Consider the following 24676-nt stretch of genomic DNA (forward strand, 5'->3'; position numbering starts at 1 on the left):
ATTTAATTGCTTAGGTTTTTGCTCAGCAACCAAGTAAAAATTGAATTCGATTCTAACTCTATGATATATCATAGCTGGACACATAAAATATATGTGTAATATATAAAGGAATGATGTTTTGAGAACAAACTTTAGTTAAGAAGAGAAACAACATAATGTATAATGGTAAAACACTTTAATAAATTATAACTCATCTTTTTAATTAGGCAAAAACGTTTTATTCTATACATTTATAAATTTATTCTACACATTCAAATATATCCTATATATATCCTACAATATCAAAAATTTATCCTATATTTTATTCTACACTTATCTTCACCAAAAGTTAGGTTTGTTTGAAAGAACATATTTTATACATGAGTTATTAGTTTGATATATCCTATATTTTATTCTACACTTATCAAAATTTGTTCACCAAAAGTTAGGTTTGTTTGAAAGAACATATTTTATATATGAGTTATTAGTTTGATATAGTTAATTAATCTAGAGAAATATACTAAATTAATCAATTTGATAAATTTATCTATATATTCTTACAAAACTTCAAATAACTTTAATATATTGAGTTAAATGCCATTTTAGTCCCTGTGGTTTGTGCCATTTTGCCAGTTTAGTCCAAAGGTTTCATTTTTAACCTGTGGGTCCAAAAAAGTTTTCACAGTTGCCATTTTAGTCCATTGGGTTAACTTCATCAATTTTTTTTGTTAACGAGAAGGCCAATTCGGTCATTTTAAATGGCTGAATTGCCCTTTTAGTTAAAAGAATTACATACAAAATGATCGAATTGGCCTTCTCGTTAACAGAAAAAATGGATGAAGTTAACCAAGTGGACTAAAATGGCAACTGTGAAACTTTTTTGGACCCACAGGTTAAAAATGAAACCTTTGGACTAAACTGGCAAAATGACCCAAACCACAGGAACTAAAATGGCATTTAATTTAAATTTAAATTTAATTTAAATTTAAATTTAATTTAAATTTAAATCTAATATATTTATCAACTTTTGTTAATAGTGATTTACAAATTTATAAGCATACAGTACAATCTTGATTCTTATATGTTGAAAGTACTAAATGACTTTTGTTTTTTACTTCATAATTTCATTTACAACCCTTAATTTTAATAAATTTAATATACGACCCTACAAATTTAATAAAAAATATATTTTTGTTTTTTAACAATTTACATTACGACCCCTGAACTTTAATAAAGTTACTTACACTCTCTGCACTTAAAGCTGTATTGGTTATCAATGACGTTTAGGTTTCATTTTTCTTATACAAAGCTACATATGTTGCGCTATTTTTTTTTTTTTTTGCTATACAGAGTGCTGGTACAATATTGATGCTGTGATAAAACGAACCAATAAAAACATATTATCGCCGCAACGTGTGAGGTATATTACTAGTTAAATACACATGTCAAATGAAACATTTATATTGGTTTACACTTATTCTTTATAATCTTACACAATATTTTCTTTTCAGTTGAACCATATGTTAGTACATAACGTGTTTATCTTATTCTTTGTTCTTGAAAGTGTCAAGGTTTGTAAGTTAGACAAAGTTTGGTTTATTTTCTTAAGTCATTTAAACCAACGCATGAGTCATGCGTTGGAGCGTATAAATGGACCAGTCAGTCGTTTGTTTCAGTTATGTGTTGTGTTTGTTGGATCGCATGACTCATGCTTTAACATGTTAAAAATGTTTGGGTCATATGCATAAATAAGGGTCATGCGGTTTTAGTTGAAAGATTTTGTTAGATCACGCATGTCTCTCGTGTTGCTTATGTAAATGAAACTCTGTCCAATTTTCAAAAAAAAAAAAAAATAGAAAGAACGTTGATGGGATATGGTATTGGATCCGACCCGAACGATCGGACATTTCCATAACTTATTGCATTTTATTATAATATTTATTAGTATTGCTTACTAACCCAATTCCAGCCCCAACACAATGTAGTTTATGCTACAATGAGTTGGGGACTTGTAGAGATAACCCATAACTAGGCTTGGCTCATTGAGGTTAGGTGAGGCTCATGTCTCCTATATAAAGAGGTGTTCACCTTATTATTACGGTAGGCAATATGGAGCCGCCACTTTTATCTCCTCTCCATTACAGTTCTAGGTCAAGAGGAAAAAAAAAAGGTGCGATTCTCGGACTCTTATACAAAGTGGTTGGAATCCTTCTCCAGGTGAATTCGTGTTTCTTCATTGGCTCCTTTACATACAAGCACGTAAGTCGCCATACGCTCATCCTCCATTACATGCGAGCCTGCTTCTCTACATACAAGCACGTAAGTCGCTATACGTGAATTCTCTTTTACTTACGAGCACGTAATTCGCCATACAAGCATGCTCTTTTACATACGAGCACGCCAGTCTCCATGCGAGCCTGCTGCTCTACAGACGAGCATGTAAGTCTCTATATGCGTATGCTACTTTACTTACGAGCACATAGGTCGCCATATGCGCATGCTCCTTTACATAAGAGCATGCCAGTCTCCATGCGAGCCTGTTGCTCTACATACAAGCACGTCAGTCTTTATACGAGCCTGTTGCTCTGCATACGAGCACGTAAGTCGTTATACGCGTATGCTCCTTTACTTACAAGCATGTAAGTCGCTATACGCGCATTCTCCTTTACATACGAGCACGCCAGTCTCCATACGAGCCTGCTTCTTTACATACGACCACGTAAGTCGCTATACTGTAACACCCCAAAAATATAAAACTTTATATTAGAATTATAAAGCGTTAAATAAACAAGAACAAACTAACTAGGAATAGATAACCCAGTTAGATGTGGGTCTTGTGATACCAAATAAATGGATGGAAACTCCTAAATTATAAATAAAACAATAGTTAAGGGACCTAAGTTGTAAATTTGGAAACTTGAATGATTAAAACTAAAATAAACCACACCAAACACACACTTAGGTGTGTCTGGTCGATCAAGAACGCAGGGGGCGAACCAGAGCTCCTCACCAAACCCTAGCTCTCACTAAATTGATCAAATTGAAGGTCTTAATCAAGTCCAAATCGATTTTCAAGCACAAATTCATGATCGCCTTGTTGAAGGGATCATAAAGCAAAGGATCTGGATCGTCGAGTGGACAAGCTGGAGAAGACACGCGTTTGAAGGGTGTGCTCTAAAGGTACGTGACTTTAGTCCCGTTACATTATGCATAAATGTTTGGTATTAGTGTATAAATGGAGTCATAGTGTAATATACGCATTTGGTGTGTCACTGAAGTGGCGAAGCTCACTTGACAATCAAACGGGTCAAAATAATAGTTAGAAAAGGTTTGGCTTGTCATCAAAGTTATGGTATTCACTCGACAACCAAACGAGTCAAAATTATGCTTTTAAAATGATCATGTGTGTAGAGACTTGAAAGTCTCATATTGCGTTAGTGTTGGGTAGTAATACGTCAATGAATTGGTTATGCTAATTTAAGTTTACGAATCCGAGATATCGGGTCGAACGATAGGAATCAACTGTAAGTGTGCTTGAAACGGTATGCTTGAATTTTGAGAAACAAGCATGAAATTCTAATGTGAGCGTAAAGCCATGGAATGGCGCGGGTATGCCAAGATTTACAAGCCCGGGGATTTGGGTAATTATGTCTAGTAAGTTTTAGAACTGAAAAATGGTATTATGCACATATAGCTAATGGGTTGAATAATTGAAACATGGATTTAGTGAACCATTCGTTCATAAGTCGGGTTTCGTTGTGGGAAATTTATATGGTTGGATCCGTAATTTTATTACGGACTCATAGGAAAAAGAATCGACTAAAACGGACAAACGAGTAAAAAGTTATGTTAGTTTAAAGTTAGACTTTTTACAATTTTCGGAGCTGGGCAAATATGCAGGTCCAGACTGGACCTGCTGGAAAATGCACTCCCCCGTGCCACGTGACGGGGTAACTCATTTCTGGCGTGACACACGGGGCCGCTCGCGGCACGCGAAGGTCAATCTTGGGTCTGGCGCGTGGCGCGACAGACCAAGAACCAAGATTTTTATTTTTCTGTTATGTGTATGCTATTGGGGCTTGTTTATGCTTATTAATAAGTGGTCAAAACTAACATGGTCAAAACTAACATTTGATGCGGTTTTGACCTCAGGTGATGCTCGTTAGTTTCGGATGCCGATCAAGCGTGAAATCAAGAACCAAACACCATTTTTGAAGCTTCCGCACTAATCTAAACATGTCTAGACAATGTTGTTTTGTAAACTCTATTAGATGTGAATGTTTTAAACTAGATGGTTGGTTATGCTAATTCGCTAAAACAATGTACATCTTAACTTATTTATTGAGTTTTTGCTAATTATGCATTTTGTTTTTAAAAGGTGCGTATTTTTATGATAAAATAATTGAAATATAAGACGAGTGTTACATATACGCGCATGCTCCTTTATTTACAAGCACGCAAGTCGTGATACACGCATGCTCCTTTACATATGAGCGCCTAAGTCGCCCACGCACGCATGCTTTGTTACATATGAACATACTTACAAATTATAAACTGTACTACACATCCACGCACCACACCACTTTGGGTATACGCAAAAACACATTGGCTAAAACTAAGCTTCATGTACACCTACAATCTTCAAGGCAAGCCGCAACTCCTTCCGCCACGCCAGATTGTTGTTTTGACACACATGAGGATCAGCTCAGGCTTGGGCTTCCGCTTCATTAACCTGACCTGACTTTACACCAATTCTCATTCCCGATAACCTACACAAAGTGGATTAACACGCGCAAATATTATAGACAACAATTTACAAGGATTCAAACACTAGGTATACATATGCCTCAAAGCAAATACAAGCGCGCCATTTACTAACCAATAGAAGTCACACCAAAGGGTGAATATTTTTTAGTAGCCCACACCAACGTGTGCACACCGCTAAAGCAGGGCCACATTCTAAAAAATCATCCGCAATGAAGACACTCATCTAGTCCAGAATTCCACCCACTTGCCATCCATGCATGGGAGTAACACTTGACTGAGGGACCTGAATGGGTATGGTCCCAAATGATGCGTAAGTCATACATGCATTGGGCCGTAACCACACTCAACTACCAAAACACTTAGCATGTCCCCAATTTCCTCTGCGGGATTTATCCGCTTATGCGCAACCGTGACAGCCTATGAAAGTACGTCGGAACAAATGGCAACGGCTTCCAGCTAATCAAGTTGTGCCAGTCTCCACCCAACTAATTCCCACGATGAACAATCATGTGCTTTTACTGCTCCATTATCTCTACTAATAGCTAAAGTCAGACGCAACAAACGTGGCCAACAACTTTCCCGCACTCAAGCGACAGGTAAACCTAAAACTCAATATTCACTTCCAAGCTCTCCTAACAAGTCTAGTACCCCTCCCACACTTGGACGCACGAGCAACACTAAACTGGGGGACATGATGGGGTACGGTATTGGACCCGAACCGAACGATCAGACATTTCCATTGCTTATTACATTTTATTATAATATTTATTATTATTGCTTACTAACCCAACACGAGGCCCAACGCGATGTAGTTAATGCTACAATGGGCCGAGGACTTGTAGAGAGAACCTCTAACTGGGTTGGCCCATTGAGGTTAGGGGAGACCCATGTCTCCTATATAGAGAGGTGTTTACCTCATTATTAGGGTAGAAAATATGGAGCCACCACACTTTTGTAGCTGGAAATAGAGGATTCTTCCTTTACCGGTCATCTTTAAAGTCCCACTTTTATCTCTTCTCCATTACAGATCTAGGTTCAAAAGGAAGAACAAGGTGCGATACTCGGTCTCTTATACAAAGCGGTTCGAATCCTTCTCTGGGTGAATCCGTGTATCCTCAAACGTTTATCGAGGAATGAACAGTAGAATCATCATCGTTAATCCACTCGTTACTAGTGTGGGTGTAACATGTGTCTATCTGACTAGCAAAAGCTGTGGAGTCGATATAATATGACGAGGCAAAACCGGTCATATCAACCAGTGGCAGATCTAGGAATTTTTCCCACCAGGTTCCTTTTGGTAGATTTTCACTAATATTTTTTTTAAATCATACAAAATTTCCATTATTTTTTCCAATTTTTCCAAACTAAGGGGGTTCCCGGGAACCCCCAAAACACCCCTGGATCCGCCACTGATATCAATAGACTAAGAGGTAGTGTGTGGTAGCTCTGGGAAAACTTGAGGTCGGAGATGTCTCGAGTTTAGGCTCGCTCTCGGAGTCTAGAATCTCGATAATCTCATGCGTATGCGATATCTGTGACACAATATAACCGTACTAAATAAGTGCATGCTCAAAATGAAAAATAACGCATAAGGTATAGATAAACAGTTTTACACGTATGCACATAAACTCTTTATAGCTTTCATACATGATTAAAACTCATGTTTATTTTAAATTATTGGCTTTGTGAATTTTGGAATTTTTAAATCTCACAATTCTTCGGTTGAAGTCTAAAGTTTCCGAGAAAACACCTAGTTCAATAACAACCATTGGCACTGATACCAACTTCTGTCACATCGCAAAAACATCGGAGCGGAAATACAAACGTGGCGGTGATGGAGGTTGGTACCCATAAGTATCTGGGTGGTCAATGCAATATTTATTTTAGACATTTAGCTTAATTAAAACATAAAGTTTAAAGTTCAAACACAAACTACAACCACAACATAGTTGTTTGATTCTTATGGATCTTAGTACACACGGTCCCAAAAGTAGTTTTAAAAGTTGTCCAAACGTTATTTATTTAACCATTGCATCAAACAACCACAAGACAAAACAATACAAAATCCCGAAGCCGAACTCATGCACTTGAAGAACATGTAAAAATCAAGTGTCAATACAAAGGAATGTGAGTTCACATATTCAAATACGTAACAATTTGTTTAAGGAAAATTTTCTTACTATACATTTTTAATGTTAAAACATCCATATGTAGTTAAGAAAGTAAATTTTATTTCCTTTATCAAAATCTGAGGGTCAACCATCGAGAGTGGTTTATAGAAAGCCTCCGATAGATCATATTCCCAAGGTTTATGTATTAAATTTAAATCTAGTCGTTCAGTTTCGTAAGTTTGCAAGATATTACAAGCTATATAGCAACAATGAGGTTTTAATCAAGCTAGACACAACTAATGAATATAAATTCGCCACTTAAATGACACGGAGCTACCGGTCACGACGGGGTTATCAACTCAATAAATCTATCAACAACTCCACGCATATAATATTTAATGATTAAAAATGGCTAAGGATGTGCCAGGGTGCCCCATAATTAGGGTCGCCCAACTGCCCCCCTCAATTGAACATTATATATACCTACTAGAAAGACAAATTTAATATACAGTGTTACTTAGACACCGGTACTCATGCGTATAATTATATTATCAATTAAAATCTCGTTTTCCTCAAAAACAATTTTATATTATTCACATTTCCAAATCCATGTTATCCAATAAAACATATCATATCATTAAAATCATACTTTCCATGAAAATATATCTTTAGATTATTCAAGGCATAACTTGTACAAAACGTATAATTATCCTTTATAAGGCGTGTTCTTCCCCCAAACAGTATACAAAACAGTAAAAGAGGGGTTAGTGACACTCAGCTTTGGATGCATTTTTATATTATCGCAATCCCTCAAATTTATCTACACGCCATAATTTGAGTAGGAACGATTTAATAACCAATTTTTCTACAAACAACTAAGTTTCTCAGATACTTAGAATTTTCACATAACTTTAAGGTTTTTCTCGAAAAGTCTTTGTTTTGACTATGTTAGCTTATTTAAATACATATGTGTTCATATATATATATTATAAGATTTTTGCGACTTGAACGATTTTGATGGTGACCCTCATTATTGTTATGGGTCATTTTCTGAACATGTATCCTGACTAATATTCTGCTTTTGGTTGTTTACTTGTGATTAGGATACCGGATCAGGATATTGGTAACATCCTGGTACGATATCCTGGTATTGACTGAATTAATCACGTGTAGATTAGAAGGTACAAGTCTCCAACGTTCAAGAAGACTTCTTCCCCCCCAAGACTCGGGCTAATTGGTTAGATTTAAGACATTGAACCCGAAAGACCAGGACTGCAATGTTAACTTGAGGAATATTCGAAGCATCCCGGTTTAATAGGATAGTTAGTTGATTTCGTTTAACTATAAATAGCATGATCGGATCTGATTAAGGCACTCACTTTCATTCGCACTCTTTGCTCTTTAGCTACTAGCAATCACTACACACAAACACTTGTATTCAAATCTCATTGTAACACTTAGTTGATCCGCATCATATCCTGCACTGTATCCTGAAATTTGAAGCAATAGAAGAACAAGGTAGCTGCGATTGTCAGCTCCCGAGGTTTTATGCCGGCGATCTAGATTGATCAAGGGCTTTCCTCGTACATCTCGTGTCACCCTTTACAGTTTTGCTCATTGTTTGATCATAGATACAACTCTGTATCCTGAGTCGTATCCTGAACCTGTTTTTACAAGCAACTTAACTTAAATATTTTTAACACATATTTCTAGCACACTACCTCACTTAACTAATTTGATCACTAAATTGCTTCGGTAATTTTTGACCAAAACAATTTGGCACCCACCGTGGGGCAAGTGGTGCTATTTCTACTAAAAGCTTTTGCAAAATCGTTAATCGGTTTTCTATTTTCAAAACTTTTTGCCACATTATTTTCAATGGCCTCGAGATCAAACATGAGCTCTTCCACCATATCTGCTACAACCTCTGCAACAATTGGTTCGGTGCTTCCACCACCTCCTGCGAGATCTCAAGCCTCTTCCCAAGGAACTGAAATTCACGTGGCTCGGGATGTTATTCCCACTCGCAATGTCTAGGGATCCGGTCCTGTTTTAGCTTCTAATGAGGAAATTCTAAATTTGTTTGGTAATGTACGGGAACAGATGAGGCAGTAGCAGGAAACTAATCAGATGCTGATGAGAGAGATACAACTCTTGAAATCAAGCTCGAGCAGGCCTGCTGAAGATACTATCACTCCCTTGCAGCCCAGGGCATTGAACTTCAGTTCTCTAGTTTACACTGAAGATAACCGGGGAAATATTGTGCCCAGCCATCCCCAGAATCTTACTCCTGAGATACCCTCTTTGGTTAGAGTGTCAACCGCGAGGAGCTCAGGATATGCTTCAGGATATGGCCAAAATCCTCAGATTGGTAACGTGTCTAATAATAATAATACTCTTGCCACTAACGGTGTTGGATCTTTGCAGGATACAGGTGTGAAATCAGCATTATCTAGGGAGCTTCAGAAGCTAAAGGACATGATATCCAGTGTGCCTGGGGTGGTCCAGCCAATTCTAGAAGTATCCCAGGACAGTCACAGGATATCCCGGTTTACGCATCCTATCTGTGATGTTGAAATCCCAAAAAGATTTCAGACCCCCAACATGAAGTTCTACGACGGAAGCACGGATCCTGAGGAGCATATTGCCCAGTATAGGGAAAGGATGGAAATCAACCCTATCCCTCCGGATCTTAAGGAAGCATGCCTGTGCAAGGGTTTTGGTTCTACCTTAACAGGATCAGCCTTAAATGGCTCTTAAATGTTCCCCCTCACTCAATTACTTCATTCGCTCACTTGGTTAATTTATTTAATAGTCAATTTTCTTGCAGCCGAAGTTTTGAGAAACTAACCCACTATCTTTACAGGATAACTCAAGGACCTCAGGAATCCTTGAGGGATTATGTGAATAAGTTTAGCCGGGAATACTTAGATGTCCCGCATCTTGATGTTGCAACAGTTGTGCAGGCCTTCAAGATGGGGTTGCAAAAAGATTCTCAATTTTACCAGGATCTTGTAATGAATCCCTGCAGGAATCTGGATGAAGCTCGTAACAAGGCATTGAGATACATTCGGCTGGAGGATGATGAAAAGATGCAAGAAAGAATGAATTCGTCCACAACCTATGAGTCAACCAACCGGAAATCAGAATCCTCGTATAAACCTCGCTCAAAGCCATATGGCAGAAATGATAGCAAAAAAGTCAATGCTGTTGAAGATGAGGATCCTGAGGAGTATCCTGAGTTGTCTAAATATTGTTTTTCTGTTAATATACTTGAATTGATGTATGCTATGCAGGGTTTAGGAGACAAAGCCAGATGGCCTCGGAAGAATAAACAAAAAGCTGATTGGAAGGATAAGTCTAAATGGTGTGCCTTCCACGAGGATTTCGGAGATGTCACTGAGGATTGCATTGCTCTAAGGAAAGAGATAAGCTACCTGCTGAGTAAGGGATATCTAAAGGATCTGCTGGGAAGAAAGAAGAATAAAGGACAGGATCCTGAGAAGGATCCTGAACGAGCGGCATCACCCCCAGCAGATGCCAAAATAATCAACTTCATTTCAGGAGGATCCGACATTTGCGGGACTTCATATTCCGCAGCCAAGAGACATGCAAAGGAAGTTAAGGCAGAAAGAGGAGAAAAGCTGACCAGAATGACGACCCTTACAACTGACAAAGTGATCACTTTTGATAGTGATGACAGGGATACTGTTCAGGATCCTCACCATGATGCTCTAGTAATTATATTATATGTCGCTAACCATTTTGTGCACAGGACACTGGTAGATAACGGCAGTTCTATCAACATGATTCAGCTAGAGACATTGAAAAGAATGAATGTATCCCCAATGGATATTACTTTGAAATCCACTGTGCTTGTCGGTTTCAGTGGAGAAGCCAGGAATACTGTAGGGGAGATAAAATTACGAGTATATGTTGAAGGGGTCAATTCAATACAACGCTTTTGCATAATGGACTCACTATCTTGCTATAACATTACATTCGGTAGACCATGGATCCATGATATGAAGGCCGTACCATCAACTTATCATCAGTGCATCAAGATCCCTACACCGGGAGTTGTCAAAGTGGATAGTGACCAGCAAGAAGCAAAGGAGTGTTACTCATCATCCATGAAATCGTCTACCAGGCCTAATGCAACATAGCAATTAAAGATGCGGGCCCAGGATATTGTGGAGGCTTCTAAGCAGGATGTAAAGAAAATTATCCTGGATCAGGATAATCCGGATATCTCGGTGCTCGTAGGAGCCAATATCCCTCAGGATATTGAAAATCAATTGACTAACTTTTTGAAATGCAGGATGTCGACGTTCGCATGGAAACATGAGGGTATGACAGGTATTTCCAAGGATATTATAACACATAAGCTTGGCGTAGATAGGTCATTCAAGCCTGTCCAGCAGAAAAGAAGGAAATTTGCTCCGGAAGGAAATGTGATCATCGAAGAGGAAGTTGAAAGGTTATTAAAAAGCAAGATGATTACAAAAGTAAAGTTTCCTAAATGGCTGGCAAATGTAGTTGTGGTGCAAAAGAAAAACGGGAAATGGAGAGTGTGTGTGGGTTACACAGACTTGAATAAAGCTTGTCCCACAGACCCGTTTCCTCTACCTCATATTGATTCAATGGTGGATGCTACTGCTGGCCACGAGATGTTAACCTTCATGGATGCCTCTTCAGGATTTCTGCAGATCCAAATGGAACCCTCCGATCAGGAGGATACCGCTTTTATGACGCCAACAGGTATTTATTGTTACACTGCTATGCCTTTTGGTTTGAAAAATGCAGGTGCAACATACCAAAGGTTGGTGAACATGATGTTTAAAGATAAACTGGGGGACACCATGGAAGTATACATCGATGATATGGTAGTAAAATCCAATAAAGCTGAGGATCACCTCCAGGATATTAAGGGAGCATTCAGTATCCTGGACCAGTATAACATGAAATTGAATCCTGCTAAATGCCATTTCGGAGTGGGGGCAGGAAAGTTTCTGGGATATATGGTGACTAAAAGAGGGATAGAAGCAAGCCCGCAGTAGATAAAAGCCATCCTAGATATCAAGTCACCTTCAAATATGAAGGATGTTCAACGATTAACAGGGAGAGTAGCAGCATTAAACAGATTTATCTCAAGATCCTCGGAAAAATGCAAGGAATTTTACGATATACTGAAGAAGAAAAAGAAATTCGAATGGGGAGAGAAGCATGAAATAGCCTTGCAGGATTTGAAGCAGTATCTTTCAACCGCACCTCTATTGATAAAACCTGAGAATGGTGAACCATTATCCCTATATCTCGCAGTATCGGGGAATGCAGTAAGTGCTGTCCTTGTAAAAGATCATGAAGGTCAGCAATATCCTGTCTATTATGTTATTAAAAGTTTATCAGATGCTGAAACTAGGTATTCTCACTTAGAAAAGCTGATATTAGCTCTTGTTATGGCTTCAACAAAACTTAGACACTATTTTGAAACACATAGGATTCATGTTAAAACCAACTATCCTGTTAAAAATGTGCTCAGGAAACCCGAGATGTCAGGTAGGATGGCTAAGTGGTCGGTAAAGTTGAGTGCCTATGATCTAGTATATGAACCTAGAAATGCCACAAAGTCTCAGGCTCTGGCTGACTTTGTGGCTGATTTCAGTAGTGATATTCAAAATGAAGTAGACCTAGAGGGACAACAGCGAGGAGAAAATTTAGAATCCTGGATATTATATACTGATGGTGCATCAAAATGAAGTAGACCTAGAGGGACAACAGTTCCCTGCCACTAATAATGAAGCAGAATATAAAGCTCTAATTGCAGGATTAGAATTGGCTAAGAGCATGAATATCAAGAGTTTACAAGTGTTTGTTGATTCCTTGTTAATTACTAATCATTTTAATGGATCTTATGCAGTAAAAGGTGAAAATTGGCTAAATACCTTGAAATTGTCAAAAAATTAGCTGGATATTCGATGTTTTCACACTTGAACAGGTACCAAGAGAGGATAACGCTGAGGCTGACGCACTTGCGAACCAAGGATCATCAGTCAGGATCCCAGAGGGGAGCCAAATACCAATACTACATATCTTGCATCCTGCGACGGATCATCAGGATAAGGAAGTAATCAATGTTCAGGATCCTGATGTTGAGTATCCCGAAGAGGATCCTAAATCGTGGACGGTTCCGATCATAAAATATCTCAAGGAAGGACACATCCCAAAAGATGAGAATCCTAAGGCCTTTAGGATGAAGGTATCACGATTCACTATTATAAATAATGTTTTGTATAAGAAATCTCTTGCAGGACCGTATCTGAGGTGCTTAGAGGATCCCGAAACCAAGGAAGTGCTTCAGGATATACACGAAGGGGATTACTGGGGGCAGGTCGTTATTCTCAAAAGTATTAAGAACAGGATATTATTGGCCTACCATGAGGAATGATGCTGCAGAATATGCTCGAAGGTGTGATGCATGCCAAAGACATAGCAACATACTACATCAGCCTGCAGAGCCATTATATCCTATTGTATCCCCTTAGCCATTCATGAAATGGGGAATGGATATAGTAGGAAAATTGCCAAAAGCTCCAGGAGGAAAAGTCTTCATGTTGGCAATGACTGATTATTTCTCTAAGTGGGTTGAAGCTGAAGCATTTGTTCAAGTCAGAGATCAGGAAGTGGTATCCTTCATAAAAAGGAATATCCTGACTAGGTTTGGTGCACCAGCTGAAATAATTTGTGACAATGGATCTCAGTTCATAAGTAAGAGGACTACTGACTTTTGTAAGAGTTGGGGAATCAAAATTATCACATCCACACCAGTACATCTTCAAGCAAATGGACAAGCAGAATCCTCAAAGAAGATAATTGTCAACAACCTGAAAAAGAGACTAGGAGCCAAAAAAGGAAGATGGGCAGAAGAATTACCCTTTGTTTTATGGGCTGATAGAACAACGGTGAAAAGTGCAACTGGCCAAACCCCGTTTTCCTTTGTGTTTGGATCCGAAGCAGTGATCCCGACAGAAATGGTAATACCTACAGTAAGATCCAACCTCCAGGATCCTGAGCAGAATCTTGAAATCCTATGCCAGGAATTGGATACTATTGATGAGACATGAGATGCAGCAAGGCTAAGGATTGCAGCATATCAACAAAGGATATCCAAAGCATATAATAAGAATATAAGGACTAGAAGGTTCCAGGTTGGAGATTGGGTATTAAGAAAAGCTTTTCAGAATACTACTAATCCTGCTGACGGAAAGCTGGCCCCGAAATGGGAAGGACACTATGAGATTGAATCAAAATCAAGGAAAGGAGCATACCAACTTAAGAATATGGAAGGGGATATGCTACCAAGATCCTGGAATGCTATACATTTGAAGCTCTATTTCAAGTGAGTTAGGAATTTAATTTCTAACTCAGGATGGTATGAATTTTATCTCTTTTAATATGTTTAATATTATTTACTATTTTGAACCCATTACTGACTTAAGCATCGGAGGGGTGTTAGCCAGACTAACACCAACCTTAGTTTACAATTGTTTTGCAGAATATGCTTCGGGATATAGCTCCAGGATACATACCCAGGATACTTCGAAAGATTAGAGGATTGGCCCCGCTCCCTTCACAGGTTTAAAGGTATTCACCTTTCTCACGAATTGGGTTTAAACACCCCGCCTGGAGTGCAAGTTGTCCAGGGATAGTTCAAGGTGGCGGGACCAGTTCATGTAAAAGTGGCTGACAATTTCGTTACTGTTGGCTATATCCTGGACCCTTAAGGTATATGAGGATTGATCACCCTCTCTCGCGAAAGGGTATTTTTATACTTTCTAAGGTTTAAAGGTTTTCACCTTTCAAAGTCTTGGAGTTTATACACTCCCGCCTGTAGCGCATGAAAATTTGGGATTTTCCCCAGGATACTTGTGGGTTTACCCCCGGAACGCTAAGGATTTATCTCCAGCATACTTTGGGGTTTACCCCCAATAACACAAGAACTGTCCATACAGTCAAAACTTGAATTCAAAAATTTTTTTGTAAGTGTTGGAAGATTTCGTGCACAGGGGACATTTCTCCTAAGGCGATTATAAGTCAGATTTGAACCAAGTGCACTAAGACTGGGGACATCTTAGTGGAAGGAGTTACAAGAAGGATTGAAGTTTGGTACTAGGGTTACACTTTATTCCTGGTATGATCTTTCCTTTATGAGTTTTACATGAGTCTTTCCGGCTGATATATCCTGATTAGGATATATCTTTAGGATATATTCTCGAAATATGATTCAGGATATTTGGTTAGAATATTTGGGACACAATACTTGGATTTAAAAATCAGAATTGAATTTGTTATCGAAACAAGGTTTATAAATTCTAAGTGAACTATTTTTTTACTTTAAAAACATTACTCAAATTGTTGGAGATTCTGAAAGATAAACTATCTTTTGTTCTTTAAGGACTTTGTTTAAATTGCGTGGACTTTGAGGAGTCCTATTTGACAAAAGTCTTCGTAGGATACCACTGAGTATATTGATCAGGATATTTTCACAAGGAATAGTAACACTAATTTTGCAAAGCTAAAATCTAAACTAAGTAATGCATGATAAAAAATTAAAAGGCGACAACAAATAAGTCAAAAGGTGGTTATATTACTAACAAGTCAAAAGTTGTGCTTTTGGTTTCACCTCAAACCGAGGCCCATCCACCAAAAGCACGATTAGTTTTTACCATATTTACGCAACGGTTGAAGGTTTCATCTCAAAACGAGACCCATCCACCTCCGACCGTTGCATCATTCAAAACAAGTTATACTAACTGATAACCAAGGGTTTCATCCCGAAACCCAGGACCCATCCACCTTTGGTCATCATATTGTTCTAGTGCAGGAAATGTAAATAGTTCAACAACAGGAAAAGTAAATTGTTTAAACAGACTACAACCATGAAATTTAAAAAAAGTGGGCTCCGGCCTTGGCACGTATATCCATCATCGCCCACATCGCTGCATTTAAGGGGTAACTCCCTCCTTCATCATGGCATCTCCACCAGCATCCTCCCCAGCATTTCTCTCAGCATCATCAGCAGCATCCTCTCCACCAGCATTCTCTCCAGCGTCTGTCCCAGCATCGCCACCAGCATCCTTTGAAGCATTAGCATCAGGCACCTTGGCAGGTTCTTCCACAACAGGTTTGGCAGGAGGCTCCACGGGATTTCCCCCAAGATCTCTCAGTTTCGCCTCCCAAGCCTTGGTGTTCCAACAAGGGCATTGAAGGCCCAAAGCCATCGCCTCGTAGGCCATTTTCAATCTGGCCTAGAGAAGGGAGATCACGACAGAGTTCTTGAGGCTCTCCCGGTATGAAGCCATAGCCTGCTCATGCTGGACTTGGGCGGCGTCGAACTTGGCCTGAGCTTCATGGGTGATCTTCTGGATGGTGGACTGCTGCTCTTGGGCCATTGCCTTGTATTTGGCCTCGTAATGCTCTGATTTAGTGGTAGCGATTGCTGCTTGGTCTGCGATAGTGGCTTCGGCCTTTTTCAGCTGGCTTTCAAGCATGACATTCATGCATGCATCCTCATAGAGGAATACCAAGCGTTCAAGACCCTACAAAATAAAGAAACAGGTATTAACTGTAATTAACTTTAATAACCAGCATATGTTGCAGGATATGGATCAGGATACTAACCTGGTTGAGGAAGCCAGTCATGAATTTGCTGGACTCTGTAAACCCATGATTTTCAAATGGGAATGCATGGGGGGTAGAGGGAGGCTCTGTTTCCTTTCTCTTCCGGGAGCTAGAGGCCCGGGTCCTGGATACTGGAGGAGCTTTAGGATCGGTAGTCGTCTTCGAACTAGTAGGCTTTGTTGTGACAGATGACTTCGGGTTGGATTCTTGCTTATCAGGTGCGAGGCTGGAATAACTGTCCAACTCGTCGAGTTGGAAGCCTTTGAGGTTGATAACTGGCATTGGATGAGGGAAGAAATATTCAATTTGTAACTCTTGTATTTTACAATCATTATAATTGTGTGGTTACCAAACATCTCTGAGCTTGATTTCTGGCTTGAGTTTATGAGAGACAGGGAGAAGGTTCTTTCGCTAACAGCAAGTCGGTAGATCTCTTTGATCCTGGGCTCTGATTCCGGGCTTGGGGATGCTAGATCTCTGAAATTCGCTGCACAAAATATCAGGATATAAGTCTAGGATATAGTTTAAGGATACATTTGGGGATATTCCTAAAACCCTAGATCCTACCCTTGGTTAACCATCTAACCGGCAGATCAAAACCCTTGTCAATAGAGTATCTTTTTACAAAAAAAGAACTTTCGTTGTCACTGGTCTTCATTCTTGTTGGCCTTAAGGACTAAAGGGTTCTTGGAAGTAGAGAACAAAAGAAAGCTGTTGTTACCATGGGATCTCAATCGGTATGCAATGGGGAGGTCTTCGATGCACAGGTCAGGACAATGACGAGATTTAATATGGTTCAGCACCATTAAAACTCACCAGACCATCGGCATGGTTTGGGCATAACTGAGGCCGGTAAGCTCAAAGAAACGAGAGAAAAAGGGTGGAAATGGATACCGGAGTCCCAAGGAAAAGAGATAAGCAAGGAAGCAGACCCATTCGTTTGACGGCGCGTCTTATCGGACTTCCCGATCAAAAGGGCGAATGACCACTCCGACAGGAAACGCACCGGAATCCTTCAAAGCGGCGATATCAGCGTTATTAAAGGAGCAGATTTCGTTTTGAGGTTCTCGTATAAGGTTCTGACTCGTTAGGGTTGCGATTGGCTCATTCGACCAGGATCTTGTTCGAGATGCCACAAAGGGTATCAGCTGAGAAACAAGAAATCCAAATAAAAGAGAAACAGAGAAGATGAGAGAAATACCTGAGATTCACCTGAGAAGTAATGATCATAATGCAAGATATTTCAGATAATTATAGGTTGAATGATAGGGGGTAAAGAGTAAATAACGTCTTGGAATTTGCACATTGTCATTTCAAAAGTCTCGTCGTATTAATTGCCTCGATCCAGGTGATAAAATTTAAAATATATCCGATTTGAATTCAGAATTCCAACAGGTATATTTTGGGGACAATTGTTATGGGTCATTTTCTGAACATATATTCTGACTAATATTCTGCTTTTGGTTGTTTACTTGTGATCAGGATACCGGATCAGGATATTGGTAACATCCTGGTACGATATCCTGGTATTGACTGAATTAATCACGTGCAAATTAGAAGGTACAAGTCTCCAACGTTCAAGAAGACTTCTTCCCCCCAAGACTCGGGCTAATTGGTTAGATTAAAGATGTTGAACCCGAAAGACCAGGACTGCAACGTTAACTTGAGGAATATTCGAAGCATCCCGGTTTAATAGGATAGTTAGTTGATTTCGTTTAACTATAAATAGCATGATTGGATCAGATTAAGGCACTCACTTTCATTCGCACTCTTTGCTCTCTAGCTACTAGCAATCACTACACACAAACACTTGTATTCAAATCTCATTGTAACACTTAGTTGATCCGCATCATATCCTGCACTGTATCCTGAAATTTGAAGCAATAGAAGAACAAAGCAGCTGCGATTGTCAGCTCCCGAGGTTTTATGCCGGTGATCTAGATTGATCAAGGGCTTTCCTCGTACATCTCGTGTCACCCTTTACATTTTTGCTCATTGTTTGATCATAGATACAGCTCTGTATCTTGAGCCGTATCCTGAACCTGTTTTTACAAGCAACTTAACTTAAATATTTTTAACACATATTTCTAGCACACCACCTCACTTAACTAATTTGATCACTAAATTGCTTCGGTAATTTTTGACCAAAACAGTTATGTTATATCTGTTATCACATCCATTTATATACAATATATCTACGATTTACGCTTCGTAATATATTTACATAAATATGGATATATTCGACGTATATCGGATTTCACGTATTTCATCAACTTATACATTTTATCATTTTTAAATCATTTATATACAAAATAACTCATCAAGTTAATCTATGTATTATTTTCACGCTCGATACATAAGTTATATACGTAACATGACTTTTAACGAAATTTACCGTTTTAACCGTACAAACGTACATGCATAGTCTTAACTCCTACTATCATGTCAACACTTAATATATCATATTACACATACTCATTTTCACATATCCACATTGTAAGACATAAAGTTCACCCTTGAACAACTTATTTTCGCGTACGTTGAAATATGCGTATTTTAACATTTTCGGGCGTCGGAAGTCACCTATGACTAACCAACCACCAAAGACAGTTAATATAAGTTAAAATACTTATATTTATCATAAAAATATCAGCTCATAATCTGATTTAAAACAATTTTGCAAAAATCGCTTTAAAAGCCGTTTTTAGCGTTTTTAACGCATAGTCTTGTACCGAACTTTACTATAACCATCCCAAATTGTCACAACTTCATATTTTAACACAACACATTTTATTTACTGATTAAAATGACTATTATATTCATGTTAGTGCAGATTTCATGCAAGTCACTTAAATCATGCAATATCACCAATTTTACTACTTTTTAAGCTTCATGTACAACATGCAAAGCTACCGAGCTTATGACTGTTTTGGTCAAAAATTACCTAAGCAATTTAATGATCAAATTAGTTAAGTGAGGTAGTGTGCTAGAAATTGTTGTTAAAAATGTGCTTGTTGAGTTGTTTATGAAAACAGTGTTTGGAATACGTCTCAGGATATCGAGCTGTATTATTGATCAAACAATGAGCAAAAAGTAAAGTAAATAACACGAGATGTACGAGGAAAGCCCTTGATCAATCTAGATCGCCGGCATAAAACCTCGGGAGCTGACAATCGCAGCTGCCTTGTTCTTCTTATTGCTTCAAATATCAGGATACAGTGCAGGATGTGGTGCGGATCAACTAAGTGTTACAATGCGATCTGAGTACAAGTGTAGTGATTGTTGTGAGCTAGAGAGCAAGAGTGTATGGAAGTGTTCGTGTAAAAGTGTGTGTCTTAAACTGATCCACCACATCTATTTATAGTAAAGATAAACCAACTAACTACCCTAAACTTGCGGGATCCACCGGATATTCCCTCATCGAACGTTGTAGACCTGGTCTCTCGGGCTCAACGTCTCTTCTTCAACAACTTCTTCCGAGTCTTGTGGAGAAGAAGTCATTTCGACCGTTGGTAAGTCTTAGTCTTCAACCTGCACGTGGTTAATTAACGAATCTCAGGATATTACCCAAGATGTCAGTAACATCCTCTTCCAGCATCCTGGTCACAAGCGAACAAACTAAGGCAGGATATTGGTCAGGATATGCATGCTTAGAAAATGACCCATAACAATTGTCCCCAAATATATCTGTTGGTGTACCAATCCAACGGATATATTTCGAAAATCTTATCCCATAACTCATGGCATTTAAAATAAAGCGACGGTCAAGATCACATCGTAACTTCCAACGCGTTTTTTACTCAATGAAGATTTACGATGCCCCTATATCTTCTCTCTTCTTGTTTGAAAAGCAGATATCTCCAACAGAAACTTCAGGTAATTTCTTCACTTCAAATTTACTTCCTGTCAATTTACTTCATTTCGCTTGCAATGGATACCAAGGTCTTCACCCAGCAGAATCTCCTTAAAAATCCCGAGAAGGAGGTCTGCGCTTTTGACAATGCGGACATCGCAGCTTTAAGAGCTTCCGGTGCCTTTCCCGATGGCACAATCTTCAGACCATTCGATCGGTCAGTCCGATCGGACGTTTCTTCTTCCGCATGGATTTGTTTTCCGGCATATCCCTTTTCACTAGGTCTTCGGTACCCTTTTCCTGAATTCATGATGCAATTCTTTCGAACCACCGGCATCTCTTTTGCCCAAACCATGCCCATGGTTTGGAGAGTATTGATTGTACTCAATCAAATCAAAAAGCTCCACTGTTCTGACCTTCGCATCGAGGACTTGCCTATCGCTTATCGTCTCCGATCCCACGGCTCCAGCCGATTTTTGCTTTTCTCGACATCCAGCAAACCCTTGATTCTTAAAGCCACCAAAAACGAAGACGGATGGCAACACAAATTTTTCTTTATCAAACGAGATTCCATTGCCGAGGGTGCCAACCTTCCGGTGGAGTGGTTAACCACCGGTAGGATCATAAACATCCTCATAAACCATTTAATTGCTGTCCTCCACTAATACCCTTCTTTTTGATCTTTGTGCAGTGAACTTTAAGGAAGTGGCTCCTCCTGGCGCTGATTCAGAAGAGAGAATCAATACCATTTACCGGTTACCTGCAATAGATAGAACTTTCACCACGCACGTCCCGAGTTCCAGCCAATACTCGTCATCTGAGATGTCTGGTAAGAATTTCTTTCAGAATAGTTAGTCACAATAGTATAGAGATAAAAATAAAGACTAAAACTTTTCCCTTTTATGCAGCACCAGCCAAGATTCCTGAAGTCTTTGACCTTGACGAATTGGACAGCTACTCCGATCAGATCCAGGTCAAGAAAGAGCCTAACCCTAAAGCTATAGCCATGTCCAAACCTAGCAGCTCCAAAGCCATCGTCTTACCTAAACCTTCACCGGCCACCAAACCCCAAAGTTCAAGTTCCCGCAAAAGGAAAGAACCTGATTCCCCTGTCATTTCTGACATATTTCCTTACGAGAAACACGGGTTCATTGAAGCTAGCGGGTTTATGACTTCTTTTCTTAATCAAGTCAGTATTCTCATACCATATCCTGCAATTTATACTACTATCAAAGGTTTATTAATATCTATCTTTTTACTTTTGTAGGGTCTCGAGCGTTTGGTTAACTTATATCAAGAGTCCTGCAAGCTCAACAAGACACTCGAATCTAAATTAAAGGAAGCAGAAGTCACGATCTCTGACCAAGGTATGATTGCGGCCGCCAAATCTCGTCATTATGAGGAGAAATACAAAGCTATGACCCAAGAACACCAAGTTGCTCTCAACCAAGCCACTCTTCAAGCCCAGGCCGATCTAGAAGCCGCCCATGTGCAATACGAACGGGATATGGTCAGCTACCGGGAGAGCCTCAAAAGTTCCGTCGTAATTTCTCTCCTTCAAGCCAGGTTGAAGATGGCTCACGAAGCCAAAACACTAGGCTTTGATTGTCCTTCCTGGGATGTTGCTGCTTGGGAGACCAAGCTGAAGAACCTCGGCGGCACCTTCTCCAAATCAAATGCCGATGGATCTTCCAAGGCAGCCGAAAAAGCAACCAATGCTGAGAAGGATGCTGGGGTGGATTCCAAGATGGATGCTACTGAAACCACTATGGACCAAGAAGGCGCTACCCCCTAGAACTTATTTCCTTTAAATTTTTCGAACAATTTTATGTTTCTAAGAACAATTTGTATTTCCGTATTTGAACAATTCGATAGCCGAAGGTGGATGGATCCTGGGTTTCAGGATGAAACCTTCGGTTATCAAGGAATAATTATTTCATCTCTTTCCAAGCATAAATTTTTCAAAAAATTCCATCCTGTTATCTCACAAAATATCCTGGTCAGTATGCTCAGTAATATATCGTAAAACTCTTTATTAGATAGAACTTACAAACACCACCTCAGCTTCGTAGAAAGTGTTTGATTAATAACTACTTTTAAATGATCAAAATCCCAAACTATTACTAGTTTCAAACATCCTAATCAATTATTCTGAAAAAGACTTTGAGAATATATCAGGATATTTGTCCTTTTTATAAAACATAATGTCATTAAAATTTAAACGATATTCGCAAAGGAAAGATCATACCAGAAATAGGATATAAACCTATTACCAAACTCCAATCCCTTTGCAATTCTTCCCATAAAGGTGTCCCCTGTGCAAGGTACTTAGTGCATTAGTTCCAAATCCTATCTTTTTAGCTTTTGCACCATCACCTTAATGGGAATGTCCCCTGTGTACAATGCCTTCAAATACTTTAGAAATCTTCTGAATGTTAGTTTTCATCGTTTAGGCAATTTTTCATGTCCCAGGGGCAAAACCCAAAGGTGTACTGGAGATAAAATCCTTATATCCTGGGGAAAATCCCAAATTTTCATGCGCTACAGGCGGGAGTGTATAAACTCCAAGACTTAGAACGGTGAACACCTTTAAACCTTAGAGAGTATGAAAATACCCTTTCGTGAGAGAGGGTGATCAATCCTCATATACCTTTAGGATTCAGGATATAGCCAATAGTGACGAAATTGTCAGCCACTTTTACATGGACTGGTCCCGCCACCTTGAACTATCCCGGAATAGCTTGCGCTCCAGGCGGGGTGTTTAAACCCAATTCGGAAGAAAGGTGAATACCTTTAAACCTGTGAAGGGATCAGTATCCCTTAAATGTGAGAGAGGGGGCCAATCCTCTAGTCTTTCGAGTTATCCTGAGCACATATCCTGGAGCTACATCCTGAAACATATCTTGCAAAACAATTGTAAACTAAGGTGGGTGTTAGCTTGGCTAACACCCCTCCGATGCTTAAGTCAGTATTGGGTTTCAAAGAATAAATTAAACCAAACATATTTAAAAAAGGTAGAATTCATACCATCCTGAGTTAGAAATTAAATTCTAAACTCACTTGAAATAGAGCTTGAGGTGTATAGCATTCCAGGACCTTGGTAGCATATCCCCCTCCATATTCTTGAGTCTGTATGCTCCTTTTCCTGCTTCTGATTCAACCTCGTATGGTCCTTCCCATTTTGGGGCTAGCTTGCCATCGGCAGGATTGGTAGTATTCTGAAAAGCCTTTCTTAGTACCCAATCTCCAACCTTAAACCTTCTGGTCCTAATGTTCTTGTTATATGCCCTGGATATTCTCTGTTGATATGCTGCCATCCTTAGCCTTGCCGCATCTCTTTTCTTATCTATAGTGTCTAAATCTTGACACAAGGCTTCAGGATTCTGCTCAGGATCACTTAGGGTTGATATTACAATGGGTATTGTCATTTCTGTCGGGATTACTGCCTCTGCTCCAAATACTAAGGAAAATGGAGTTTGCCCAGTAGCATTCTTCACAGTTGTCCTGTCAGCCCATAGGACAAATGGTAGTTCTTCTGCCCATCTTCCCTTCTTAGCCCCAAGTCTCTTTTTCAGATTGTTGACAATTATCTTGTTTGATGATTCTGCCTGCCCATTCGCTTGAGGATGTACTGGAGTAGATGTTATCATTTTGATCCCCCAACTCTTGCAGAAATCAGGGGTCCTCTTACTTATAAAATGGGATCCATTATCACAAATGATTTCAGCTGGTACCCCGAACCTGGTCAGGATATTCCTTTTTATGAAGGACACTACTTCTTGGTCTCTAACTTGGACAAAGGCTTCAGCTTCAACCAATTTAGAGAAATAATCCGCCATTGCTAGCATAAAGACTTTTCCTCCCGGGGCCTTTGGTAATTTTCCTACTATATCCATCCACCACTTCATAAATGGCCAAGGGGAAACAATAGGATATAACGGTTCGGCAGGCTGATGCAATATGTTACTATGTCTTTGGCACGCATCACATCTTCGAGCATACTCTGTGGCATCTTTTCTCATTGTTGGCCAATAATATCCTGTCCTTAATACTTTCGAAAATAATGACCTGCCCCCAGTATGGTTACCACAATCCCCTTCATGTATATCCCGAAGTACTTCTTTGGCTTCAGTATCCTCCAAGCGTCTCAAGTATGGTCCTGCAAGAGATTTCTTATATAAAATATTATTTATAATAGTGAATCGTGAAACCTTCATCCTAAATGCTTTAGGATTTTCATCTTCGGGGATATGTCCTTCCTTTAGATATCTCATAATTGGAGTTG

Source organism: Helianthus annuus, chromosome 5 (assembly GCF_002127325.2).
Source record: "Helianthus annuus cultivar XRQ/B chromosome 5, HanXRQr2.0-SUNRISE, whole genome shotgun sequence".
Classification (NCBI taxonomy): domain Eukaryota; kingdom Viridiplantae; phylum Streptophyta; class Magnoliopsida; order Asterales; family Asteraceae; genus Helianthus; species Helianthus annuus.